Genomic DNA, 13,471 nt, shown 5'->3' with positions numbered 1-13,471 from the left:
CATGAAGGATGAAGTCCAGCCCAGGAACAGGAAGCCGGATCTCAACCGACCTACGAAGGAGGCCGGATCCGTGGAGGCCCATGAAGTATCCGGATCCAGCACGGCCTAGAAGGAAGGCGGATCCTTGACGTACACGGCAAGACATTGTACCGTAGTTAGGCAACTTGTTTTCCGGCTAGGACTCTCCGTGTAAACCCTAGATCCGTGCGCCTATATAAGCCGGATCCCGGGAGCCCTAGAGGCACAACCACAACTCATTGTAACAACGCGAAAGCGCCCAGATAATTCCAGACAAGCAGCAGTAGGCCCTGTCATCGTGCAGGTGTTCCGAAGCTGGGTAAATCGCGTACCACCGTCCCGAGAGCACTCCGCCCTATGGCCCCTACTTCTTCTCCCCCTCGTGAGGATCCCTCCTCCGAGGTACCGTCGATTAGGCAACGACAGTTGGCGCCCACCGTGGGGCCTGTGGCGTCTGGAGGCCGGAACCAGGAGGGTTCCGCCATGGGAAGCTACGACGACACCATCGCTGTGGGGCGCGTCCTCTACGCCGGAAATCTGCCGATCGTCCCTCCGGATGAGTGTTGGATTCCGGCTAGGACAAACCCCGTCAAGCTCTCCATCGTCCCAGTTGGCGGCATACACATCTTCATCGGGGAAACCGTCGATTCCGACGGAAACCCACTGGTAAGTAACGCAGACGCGACCGCTGCAGAGCTGGAAGCTGTCGCGAAGATCCGATCTGAGACGCAGGAGCTTCCCAAGGAAGATTCCGCCTCGGATCTGGAATTTTTAAAGCCCACCCAATCCGCCCCTGAGCAGGAAACAACGGTGGAAGACCAATGCAGATCCGCCTGGGTCTCCCAGGTGTTAGAAAAGCAGAGGTGCCACTTCGTACACTTCTTGGCCCATACCGCCGGAACCGCCCTTCAAGAAGATGGAGCTGGTCCTGAGCAGGTAGAGGCACCGGAAAACGACGCGGATCCGGATCAGGCTGAGCCTGTCGGAGAAAGCAAAGCTCCGGTTGAAGAGTCGATTTTGGGCAATCTGAGCCCAATTTCGGGAGATACCCCCTCCATGGAGTCTGATGACTTCGTTCGCAAGATAAGGGAATACGGATACGGTGATCAGCCTGAAGTTGAATCCGCCCAGCCTAAGCAGGTTCTCGCAACCGTAGCAGCGCTGGGGCAACCCGGATCAGAAGAGGCAACCGACCAATCTGACCCTCAGCCTTCCCGCCAAGGATCTCCAATGTCACGGGAGCGACCCCGCAGGGATTCTTCCTCGGAGGAACTCCTGTCAGCTGAAGAGATGGTTGCACGAGCAGTTCTTAATAAACCTATAACCCCGGGCGACACCGCAGATCCGGAGGCTCTAGAGGCCACTAGAAAGGAAATGCTGGCAACAGCCAAGAAGCTCGCCGATGCCGAAGCCGCATTAAGGGAGGAAAGGGCAGAAGCTGCAGGTTTGGTGGACCAATTCGACAGACAGGATCGCGAAATTGCTGCCACACTCGAGCATGTCAAGAGCATGGCGCAAGAGTGGGAAGTAAAGATGACCTATGCGCAGGCGGAGGCCGATCGAATTGTTAGAGAAGCAATTCCGCCACGCAGAATCAACTTTGCCACGCCCGCAGAGCAGCAGCCGCTGGAAACCCCAAAGGACAACATGCTAAAAGCTGCGGAGCTGTTGAAGAAGAAGGACGAAGAGGTTGATATCAACTACCTCCGCAAACTTGTCGCTTCAGCAATGCAGCAGCAAAGCAAGGCGGATACTTCGCGCAGGTTAGAATCCAATCCGGATAACTGTGTATCAACCGCGCAGAAGGACGCTCGCGCCAATCGGCATCCCGATGATGAATCACACACCGGATCCTCGGAGCGCAGAAGAAGAACCAGGGAACACCCAAATCCGATCCCCGTTCCGTCAAAGACGCCTTCGTCAGATCCAAGAAAGGGAAAAGATGCAATGTACTCTGGACGAGACAAATATCGCAATCCCTCTCCGCCGCCTAATGGTTACCCGCGACCCCCTCGCCGCCGTAGTCCAGCCGGAAACACCAGGCCCCCAGGGCATGGTGGGATTGTTATCCGCGACAACGTGCTGCCAAGAAACGAAAACCAGGGAGCGCTCGCCGGAACCACGCCGGAACCAGAACAATGTTCGTGAGCCCGAGCCCAGGAGGAGTCGGAATGAGGAGCGCGACCCAGAGCCTCGCCGGAGCCGCGACCCAGAGCCTCGCCGGAGCCGCGACCCGGAGCCTCGCCGGAGCCGGAACGACCAGGGCAGCCAGCGCCATGGCGAAGGCAGCCACAGGAGCCGGAGCCAGCACCGGGAAGGCCGAGGAGAATCAGATGGCGGAAGCAAGAAATCGGACCGACCACCTCGCAGGTCTCCCTCACCACCACCTAGCGGTGGCGGCAGAGGTAGAGGCGGAGGCGACGGCCGGAGATCTCGCTCTCGCTCACAATCTCCTCGCCACGGCCCGCGCGACGCGCGGGATCGCCTTAACGAATACAGAACCGACTACATTGGTCCGAAGTGCTTTGGCGAGGATGATTCGAGAGGAACCAAAGCCAAGGATGAACCTCAAGCTACCGGAAACCCGAAGCATTATGATGGCACCGAAAGGCCGGATACCCGGATTGAGGATTACTATAATGCGAGTAACCTTTGCCGGAGGAACCCCTAACATCGCTCGCCGCATGCTCCGATTGTACCTTGTAGGTCCAGCCCGGATCCGGCTCGGTGACCTCGAGAAGAACTCCATCTTTTGCTGGTTCGACCTGAATACCGCTTTCGAGAAACACTTTAGAGGCACCTACAAAAGACCCGCCACGGCAAGCGACCCGCAAGCCTCGCATCCGGAAGAAGGGAGAAACCTCAAGAAACTACCTCACACGATGGTTGGCATGCAGGAACGAGTGCGAAAACGTCGACCACACCACCGCCATGTACGCTTTCATTGGTGGACTGCAGAGAGGAGGATTGCTGAGGCATACGCTCACTCGCTTGGCTAACTCAACCAAGCTGACTTTGGATGAAATGACTTCCATTGCCAGTGATCATACTGCCGCCGATGATGACGCAGGCGGTGATCTCGCAGCTACAGCAATCCCCCTGCACCAACAAAAGAAGAACCGTGATAACGGCAACAGCAGCAGCCATAAGCGCAAGAACCCTGATGACCAGAAGAGTGGCGGATCCGAGATGGTCGCCATGGCGTTTCAACGCGGAGGTTCAGGAGGCAGAAGAGGACGCGGACGTGGAGGCGGAGCCGGCAGGGGTCCGCAGCATGCCACTGAGGTCACAGCTGGCGGATCCCGCGCCCCGCAAACCTACGAGGAGTACAGAGACATGCCCTGCCTGGCCCACCTGGATCCGGTTACAGGGAAGTCAACTCACACCAACCGCAACTGCAAGTGGGTCAATGATCTAAAGAACGACCCGGAGGCAGGATACAAGCGAGCCCGGAAGCACCGCCCACGAGGCAAGGGAGGCAAGGGCAAGAACAAGGACAAAGAGGAAGATAGTTCCGAGGCGATGGATGAGGATGATAACTCGCCGGATCCCAAGGCAGGATCCGCAGGTAAATCCAACCCATTCGATAAAAAGAGCGTGGGGGCTTACCACACTTTCCTCGGAACCCCAACCGTCCGCGGCCGCCAAGTCAGCCTACCCGGATCCCGAACGCCACGGCTCCGGCTGTGCTGCAGTATGTCAGGTGGTCGGAAATCCCGTGCACATTTGATAGGAAGGATCACCCTGCCATTGTGCCAAAAGAATGCTACGCCTTGGTTGTAAGTCCCCGCATAGACGGGTATGACTTCTCCAAGTGCCTCATGGATGGTGGAGCCAGCTTGAACATCATGTACACGGAGACTCTAGAGCGGATGAACCTCACCAAGGAACAGGTCAAACACAAGCAACACCGAGTTTCATGGCGTGGTTCCGGGTAAGAAGGCGAATTCCTCGGCAAGCATCACACTTCCCGTGGCTTTTGGCGATGTTCACAATTTCCGCGAAGAGAAAATCACGTTTGAAGTTGTGCCCTTCAAGAGCTCCTACCACGTCATCTTCGGCAGGCCCACCTACCACAAGTTCCACGCAAGAGCGTGCTACATCTACAACAAGCTCAAGATTCCGGGTCCTAAGGGTATGATTACCATATCCGGAGACTACAAAAAGGCTCATGAGTGCGAGTTAGGCGAAGCCGCCTTCGCGAGTCCGTGATATCCGGAGAGGAGCCGCAAGGCTACGAGCCGCGGTGGATCCGACCGAGATGCAGACCACCAAGAAGCAGATCTCCGAACAGAAGACCTCCTTTAAGGCCGCGATAGAAACCAAGAAGCACGACCTCATCAAAGGCGACCCTTCCAAGCAGGTTTCAGTCGGAGCCAACATGGACCCCAAATAGGAAGACGCGCTCGTCGAGTTCCTCCGCGCTAACATGGATATCTTCGCATGGCAACCTTCCGACATGTCCGGAGTACCTAGGGAACTCGCCGAGCACTACCTCAACATAAATCCGGGGCTAAACCGGTGAAGCAAGCTATGCGACGCTTTGGAGATAAGAAGCGCCGCGCCATAGGAATGGAACTAGCAAAGTTACTGGAAGCAGGTTTTGTAATAGAAGTTATCCACACCGATTGGGTCGCAAATCCCGTCCTTGTACCCAAAAAGAACACTGAAATACTAAGAATGTGCATCGATTACTCCGGCTTGAACAAGCATTGCCCGAAGGATCCGTTCCCCTTGCCGCGCATTGACCAAGTCATTGATTCGACGGTGGGGGCGGAACTTCTGTGTTTTCTTGATGCGTATTCCGGGTATCATCAGATCCGGATGAAGGAATCCGACCAAAAGGCGACTTCGTTCATTACCCCGTTTGGTACTTACTGCTATGTTACTATGCCTTTTGGTTTGAAAACGCAGGTGCCACCTACCAACGTACGATGCAGCGGTGCTCGAAGGACCAAATCGGCCGGAACGTGCACGCTTACGTCGACGACATCGCGGTCATGACCCGGAAAGGATCCGACTTGATCAGCGACCTCACGAAACCTTCGACAACCTCCGCAGGTACAAGATGATGTTGAATCCGCTGAAGTGCATCTTTGGCGTGCCAGCCGGAAAACTCCTTGGCTTCATAGTCTCTCACAGAGGCATTGAGGTTAACCCGGAAAAAATCAAGGCAATCCTGTGCATCAAACGGCCAACTTGTCTCAAAGATGTGCAACGACTAACTGGTTGCGTCGCAGCAATCAGTAGGTTTGTTAGCCGTCTTGGCGAGAAGGCGCTACCTTTGTACAAGCTGCTGAAGAAAACAGACAAATTCGTCTGGGACGACGCAGCCGACGCAACTCTTCGGGGGTTGAAGGAAATACTCACCTCCCCACCTATCTTGGCAGCCCCAGCAGAGTCAGAGCCAATGCTCCTTTATCTAGTAGCTACCAACAAAGTCATTAGCCTCGTCATCGTGGTGGAGCGAAAGGAAGAAGGTCATGAATATGACGTCCAAAGACCTGTCTATTATATTAGCGAGGTACTGACGGAGTCAAAGCAAAGATACCCTCACTTTCAGAAGCTAGCTTATGGAGTGTTCCTAGGCAGCCGGAAGCTGAGACATTACTTCCAAGAGCACCCAGTAACAGTTGTGAGCAAGGCTCCGCTGTCAACAATTCTCAACAACGCTGACGCAACAGGACGTACGGCTAAATGGGGCATCGAATTATCCGCCTTCGACATCGCTTACAAGCCTAGGACTGCGGTTAAATCCCAAGTCTTGGCAGATTTCGTCGCAGATTGGACAGAAGCTCCGGATGCAAGTCTGGAGCCGGAACCAGAAACATGGGTCATGCACTTCGATGGATCCAAGCAGCATCAAGGCTCAGGAGCCGGAGTCACCCTGAAGTCCCCTACCGGAGAAGAACTGCAGTATGTTCTGCAGATCCACTTCGAAGCTACAAACAATATGGCGGAATACGAGGCTCTACTACACGGTCTGCGCATCGCTAAGGAAATCGGGATCAAGCACATTATATGCTGTGGAGATTCCGACCTAGTGGCACAACAAGTAGCCGGAACCTGGAACGCCAGAAATTCCGTCATGGCGGCCTACAGAGACGAAGTTGACGAGATCGCCAAGTGCTTCCTCGGATACGAAGTCAAGTACGTCAGGAGAGACGATAACACAGCGGCAGATATGCTATCCAAGCTCGGATCCGGCAGGAAGCAAATTCCGCCTGGCATTTTCCTGGAGCATCTCTCGGATACCCTCGGTTAAGGGCGCTAACCCGGAAAACCCAGAAGTGGCAGTATCTCCGGCTAGGGAAGTGATGGCTATCATTCCGGCTTGGACACAGCCTTTCCTGGACTACCTCATCGATCAGAAGTTGCCAGAGGACGAGGTCCTCGCGCGACAGATCGTCAGACGAGCAAGATCCTACACAGTTGTTGATGGACAGCTCTACAAACAAAGTGCAACAGGGATATTTCTCAAATGCGTCTCCAATCAAGATGGCATTGAAATCCTCAGAGAGATCCATGCAGGGGATTGCGGGCATCATGCCGCCTCCAGGTCACTCGTTGCAAAAGCTTTTCGGCTAGGTTTCTACTGGCTCACAGCTAAAGAAGATGCTGACAAAATAGTCAAGACCTGCCGAGGTTGTCGATGACTACGCTACTCAACCAAACGCTCCAGCCCAAGAGCTGAAGACCATACCTATCACCCGGCCATTTGCGGTCCGGGGGCTCGATATGGTTGGTAAGTTAAAAAGATCATCTCCCGGCGGTTTTGAATACCTTCCGGTCGCTGTTGACAAATTCAGCAAGTGGATCGAGGCAAAGCCAGTGAGGAAAGCCGATGGTGCTACGGCACTAAAATTTGTCTGCAGCCTCGTGATGAGATTCGGCATCCCACACAGCATAATCACAGATAATGGCACAAACTTCGCTCAGGGAGAGTTGAGGGATTATTGTGAGACAGTAGGGATTCGATTGGACCTTGCATCTGTGGCTCACCCACAATCCAACGGTCAGGTTGAAAGGGCTAACGGCCTAATATTATCAGGAATTAAACCGCGCCTTGAAGAACCGCTGCGACGAGCAGCTGGAGCTTGGGCTGATGAGTTGGAAGCTGTTTTGTGGAGTTTACGAACTACCCCCAACAGATCAACAGGGTTTACCCCATTTTTCCTGGTATACGGATCCGAAGCCGTGCTCCCCTCCGACATCATCCACGATTCACCGCGAGTTTCCGCCTACAATGAAGAAACAACTGACGAGGCCAGACAGCTATCTGTGGACCTGATCGAGGAAGCTCGGAATTTAGCCGACCAGCGCTCCGCCATCTACCAGCAGAAGCTCCGACGTTATCACAGTCGTCGAGTTCGGAATCGCTCCTTCATGGCAGGAGACCTGGTCCTCCGCCTTCGGCAGGTGAAAGACCATAAGCTGCAATCTCCATGGAAAGGACCCTTCGTCATTAGCAAAGTGCTTCATAACGGGTCGTACTACCTTGTTGATTTCCGTGAGTTAAAGGATAGACCTGCTAATTGGCACCGGAAACGCAAGCGTGAGGATCCGGATGACATCTACGACGAGACAGATCGCCCTTGGAACATCGCACAGCTACGTCCTTTCTACACTTAGCATATTTTTTCCGAGTTACAAACTCTGTAATAGTTATACATGATCAATGAAATAAAGCTTATGGTTCACTCTTTGAGTCTTTTACCTCCTTTACTTGTTCATTTTAGATCGTGTACATTTTTTTCCGACTAAAACCGCAGAGCTGGATGTTTCCGCCTATGCGTGTATGAAAGTTGTGATTTTCAAAATCGTCCTTTAGGACGTAAGCTTAAATTTTCCGGTGGAAAAATTTTTCGTTGCGAACTCGTGGATTCCTGGTAGCGATTTCCGGCACCTAGGCTGGGGGCTTGTTTCCGCGGTTATGGACGGACGCCATTGGGCTTCGTCGCCGCAGGCGAGCGTTTCCGGCCAAAGGTTTTCCGGCTCGTGGAAGGTCAAATGAGTAAGCCGGAAAATTAACAAACCAGCACTTGCTTTTAACAAACGAAACATGCAAATAATTCTAACGGATAGCAGGATAAGTTTTCCGCCCACGCATAATTGTTTCGTCCCTAGATACTTATGAATTTAAAGTTATATTACAAACCCTCGCTGGGGCCAAAATGATGCATTGTTTCTTCCGCAGGAATAAAAGTTTTTCACTCCCCCTTAGCCGGAGAAGTCTTGCCCTCTGGATCTTTTCCTTTGGCGTCTTCGGCCGGAGATGACACGTCTTCATCACTTTCTTCTTCTTCTTCTTCAGAAGCTGCAGTGCTGGTCTTGGGTTCTTCTTGGGGAGCGTCCTTGGAGCTGGTCCAGGTAAATTGGGTTCCGGATTCCGCAGGTCGCGCCTCCGCGTCGCGCTCCTTTTGAAGTCCGGCTTCCAAGGGCTCGTCCGCAGGAAGAACGACCTTGTCGTAGAATTCATTATGCCGGATCCTGCGCGATACGGGTGTCGTAGCCGCTCACTGCATCCAGGAGCGCGTTAACATCCGCATCCGGAGGAACGCCCGTGGTTACCTGCTCAAGATCAAGCTCCGGATTATGTGCTAAGCACATAGTTAAGGTCATTGCAGCTGCGCCTCGGGCTGATGATGCTTGTAGATCCGTCACCAGCTCCGGAAGAACGTCCATTTTTTCAACAAGTTTGTGAACGTTGCAAGTGCGACTCCTCTTGATGGATAAGTTGTAGCATATCTTGCGGGAGGCGGAGATGAGATCTTTGCAATCATCGCCTGCAAGTTGAAGAAGGTCGTCTCGTGGGAACAAATTCCGACGCTTTTCCGGATACCCAAGCGGCTCTGCATAAGATAATCAGGATATAAGCATGCGATTTGAGCACAAAGAAAAAACAAAAGTCGGAGCAAACATCTAGACAAGGTTTCAGCATAGTACCCAAGATGTTCTCGTTGAGCAAGTCCCAGTGATGTTCCGCGGTCTCCATATATTTCCGGAGTCCATTGAGCTCTTTCTGCTACCTCCTGATGGTCTCGCTGTCAGCATTTCTTTTCAATATAAATTCGCCGTTTCCCTGATGTGCTCGGAGTTTTTCTCCGCCAGCTGTTTCTCGGCCTGCTCCCTCTTCAGTTCCGCCTCCTTTAATTTCGTTTCCAATTCTTGGTACGAGGAGCGTAGGTTCTCAAGCTCCGACGAGGCTGTAGCAAGGGAAGAGGATGCGCCTATAATAACATAAGTTAAAAACAAGTTCAAAGTCGGAATATGACTAATGACGAAAAAGACGGAAACCAACCTTGGGCGTCCGCCAGTTGTTTGTTCAGTTCCGCATTCGCATCTTTCAGAGTTCGGATATTTTCCGCCTGATTCAGAGTAACGCGGCGCTGAAGGGCAATGTTCTTGTGCAGCTCATAATGCAGCGCCTGCTGTTCCTGAAAAACATAGACAGGGCAGGAGTAAAAATTCGGCCTGTAACAGTGGTTTCCTTCAAAGCATTATTGCCGGAATCTTTCCGCCATAATGCTTGGGGGCTACTGATCCAATTTACAAACTTTCCCGGAAGTAATCTTTCTCTAAGCATCTAAGCGCTAACTATTATTTGAGTTTCCGCCTACATGCTTGGGGGCTACTGGGGAGTACCTTTTGCTTGCAGATGAGTTTGTCGAAGAACTGGCCGACATTCTTCTTAAAGTCCTGGATTTCCGATGTCGCGGTATCAGGCTTCCCCCAGGCGTTGTTCAGCATGGCGTTGAGCAAGTCTTGTTCAAGCTCCCATTTCTCCGCCTCGGTTAACTTGTTGAAAAACTTGGTAGCATATGCCTTGGGGGTGGAAGTGGTGTCAGCCGGATCTCCAAAGTTTTTCGGAAAAACGACGATGTCGCCAGCGCCGTCTCCGGCCTTCTCAGAAGAAGTGACTTCAGCCTCTCCTTGGCCTTGTTCTTCTGCGTCTTCTTGGGCAGGGCCTTTGGCCTTAGGATCTTCTCCGCCCACTTTCTCGCTGCTAACCGGAATTATTTCCGGTGGAGTGTTTGCGGCAGGAGGGGGAGATTGATCAGCCTGAGGGGGAGATGGCCGAGGAGTAGGGTGGGAGGTACTTGGCGGAGCTGGAGTAGTAGGACCAACAGCCGGAGACTTTTTCATGTATTTAGTGATAGGCTCTTGGCTGATGGTCCGCGTGGCGGTGGTACTCGGATTCCTGCAAACAAGTGAAAGGGATTGAATAAGAAATAATTTCGCCAAGATAGAGGTGCACCATATTCGGAAACTTACGGGGCGCCGGGGATGATGGGGCGCGTGCGTGCACGTTCCGCTTTCCTCGAGTCTAGCGGAGGTGGCTTTACGGTCTTGGGCTTCTTGGCGGAGGCCTCGCCGCTAGCTCCGGCTTCTGAGCCGGAAGCTTTGGCGCGGGGACGCTTCAAAGGTCGAGGGGCTGCCTTGCGGGGTGCCTGTTCCTCTTCCTCCTCTTCGTCTTCCGGAACCTCCTCCGCCGCGTCGCCGCTGACAGGGACACGAAGAATGGTGCGGAAGTTTTCCTCCGCCAAAGTGTTGAGCTGGGAGGAATATGAATAAAAGTCAGAGTTAACATCCAAAAACTTGTGAAGTTTGAAGCAACGAAAAGAATAAAGCTTACCGGAGGACACTGGTCGTTTGTGTAGATATCCTTGATCAGTTCCGGGACCTGTTGGCCCCTAGGAATCTTCACCAACGTCTTGAACCTTCTCTTGAGGGAGTCGGCCGGAAGATCGTGGCGAGTTACTCGGAGGAGATCGTCCGTCCCAGTATAAGCGCACATCAGGCGTGCGTTGTAGCGCAGGGGCTGGATTCTCCGGGAAAACCAGCTGAGGGTAAGCTGAGCTCCGGTTAGTCCGTCATGGACTAGCCAGGAGATTCTCCGCGCTGCCTTCTCCAAGATAGGGGTTTGGGCGAGTGAAGGAACAAAGCTCCAGCTTGCGAGCTCTTCCGGAGGCTCGTTGATGAACTTGGGCAAGCCATCGTGGATATCCGGAACTGAGGCGTTCTTTTCATAGAACCATCCGGCGTTCCAGTACCGGACGGATTCGTGCGAGTCGTGGGGAGGATACATGCGGCTAGGTCGGAGCATGAACGTCATACTCCCACAGTTCACCATTGCTTTATCTTTCGTTTCCTTCTTCACCCGGAAGAAGAACTGCCATAATTTGACATCTGGTCGGATCCCAAGGTGCCCTTCGCAAAGAGTGACGAAGTTGGAAAGGAGGAGGTACAAGTTTGGGCAGATGTTGTGGGGCTGGAGCCCGTATGTGTTGAGGATGGAGAGGAAAAACTCCGAGCAGGGGAGTGATAATCCACGTTCCACCCAAGCCTTAGTCATGACGATTTCTCCGGCTTCGGGTTTGGGGACGATGGAGTCGCGTGTGAAGCTCCAGTGAGTGGAGATCATACCCTCGTTTTGGAGCTCTCTAAGCTCCACATCAGTAGTTTCGCAGGGCCACCACTGACCCCGCTCTCCTTCGCGGATCCGGGCCTTGGACGCCCTCTTGTTTTCCGCCTCCTGTACTTTGGCTGCCATCCTAGCTTGTCCCTCGAGTTCTTCTTGAAGCTCTTTGAGGGAAGGGATCCGGCCTGGAGCGGTGCTGGAAGATGCGGAAAATGGTTGAGCTAACCTAATGTCGGAAACATATGGTGGCAGGTATGCTATAGGATCCGGACATATTGGTTCTAATGGATGGGGATCCGGGCTACTCGGAGAGCTACCAGTACAGTGCGATGAATCAAGTGGCATGCTTCCGGTTGCGCCCATGCAAATTATTTGAGTACCCGGATCTACACTACGTTTGTCTTCTACAAGGCCGGCGCACGTACCGTTAATGGCGCGGTGGCTCGACGGAGCTCCGGTGAAGACGATGGTCGCCGGACTTGAAGGAAGTCACCTCGCGTGACCACGAATCGGCGGCGGGAGGGATTTCCCGTTCAACCGAAGGGGTCTTGGCGCGAGGGAAGGCTTGGACTGGCGGCGCGCGGAGTTCACCGTGGCGAAGTTCGCCGGAGTCAAGATCCGTCGGGCGGCGCGGCGCGAGGAGGAAGATGAAGTGGTGAGGAGAGGTGAAAGAATGAGGAATTACCGAGCCGCGGGGTATTTATAGGCTACACACGGAGATTCGGGATTCGGATCCGACGGTGGAAACGGAACGGTCACACCGTTGGATGGACGACACGTGTTTTAGGTCAAGTGCGGTAAAACGACGTGGAGGTAACTTAACCATGCACTCCCGAAAATTCCGGCTAAAGATTTGCATCTGCGAAAATTTAGCGCGGGAAATAAGGAGGTTGTGCGCGGGAAAAGCGGAGTCTCCGTTGTTATACGTGATCTGAAGATGAAGGACTTCCGAGTGAATGAACCCGGAATCAAGTAAAAGTTTTGAAGCTCTTCAAGATTCTCTTCGGATCCGAGCTGAATGAAGTCGGAGGAATGATGAATCTCGGAGAACTTCGGGGGCTACTGTTGTGGGTATACTTTATGGGTATATCAACGGCATGGCCTAGATCCGGCAAGCCCGGGTGGCCCATAGTTGGTGGTGAGGCATGTGGCCCATCGGGCGGCCCAGCTTGTCGTAGATCATGAAGGATGAAGTCCAGCCTCAGAACAGAAGCCGGATCTCAACCGACCTACGAAGGAGGCCGGATCCGTGGAGGCCCATGAAGTATCCGGATCCGAGACGGCCTAGAAGGAAGGCGGATCCTTGACGTACACGGCAAGACATTGTACCGTAGTTAGGCAACTTGTTTTCCGGCTAGGACTCTCCGTGTAAACCCTAGATCCGTGCGCCTATATAAGCCGGATCCCGGGAGCCCTAGAGGCACAACCACAACTCATTGTAACAACGCGAAAGCGCCTGGATAATTCCGGACAAGCAGCAGTAGGGCCCCGTCATCGTGCAGGTGTTCCGAAGCTGGGTAAATCGCGTACCACCGTCCCGAGAGCACTCCGCCCTATGGCCCCTACTTCTTCTCCCCCTCGTGAGGATCCCTCCTCCGAGGTACCGTCGATTAGGCAACAACAACAGACCTCCCAGGCTATCCCCTGAGAGAACTTCTGCAGTGCACCACCCTTCCACCCACATTGACGCTTCTTCGCCCTCTACCTTCCTCCATCGCATAGGGTCGACCGCTTTTCTTGCTCGCCGGCACCTCCCTCCCCTTCCTGTAATTCCACAAGGGGGGCTAGTTTATAATTGGTGCATAGTATTCATGTGAGGACACATAAAACAGGAAATATAATTTAAGCAAATACAGAAGAGAAAAAGAATAGATTGGATCATCCACCGTTTATCAGCATTGATGCAATGGTACCTACTCAGTCAAGAGAACTCATAATCCATAATGCAATAGGCCCCAAGAAGAGCACTGATAAGGCTAACAAAAACCTGTAATTAACTTGCATGGTAAAAACTCAAACTTCACCTCTTTT

Source organism: Lolium rigidum, chromosome 7 (assembly GCF_022539505.1).
Source record: "Lolium rigidum isolate FL_2022 chromosome 7, APGP_CSIRO_Lrig_0.1, whole genome shotgun sequence".
NCBI lineage: Eukaryota > Viridiplantae > Streptophyta > Magnoliopsida > Poales > Poaceae > Lolium > Lolium rigidum.
This window is presented reverse-complemented; position numbering follows the sequence as displayed.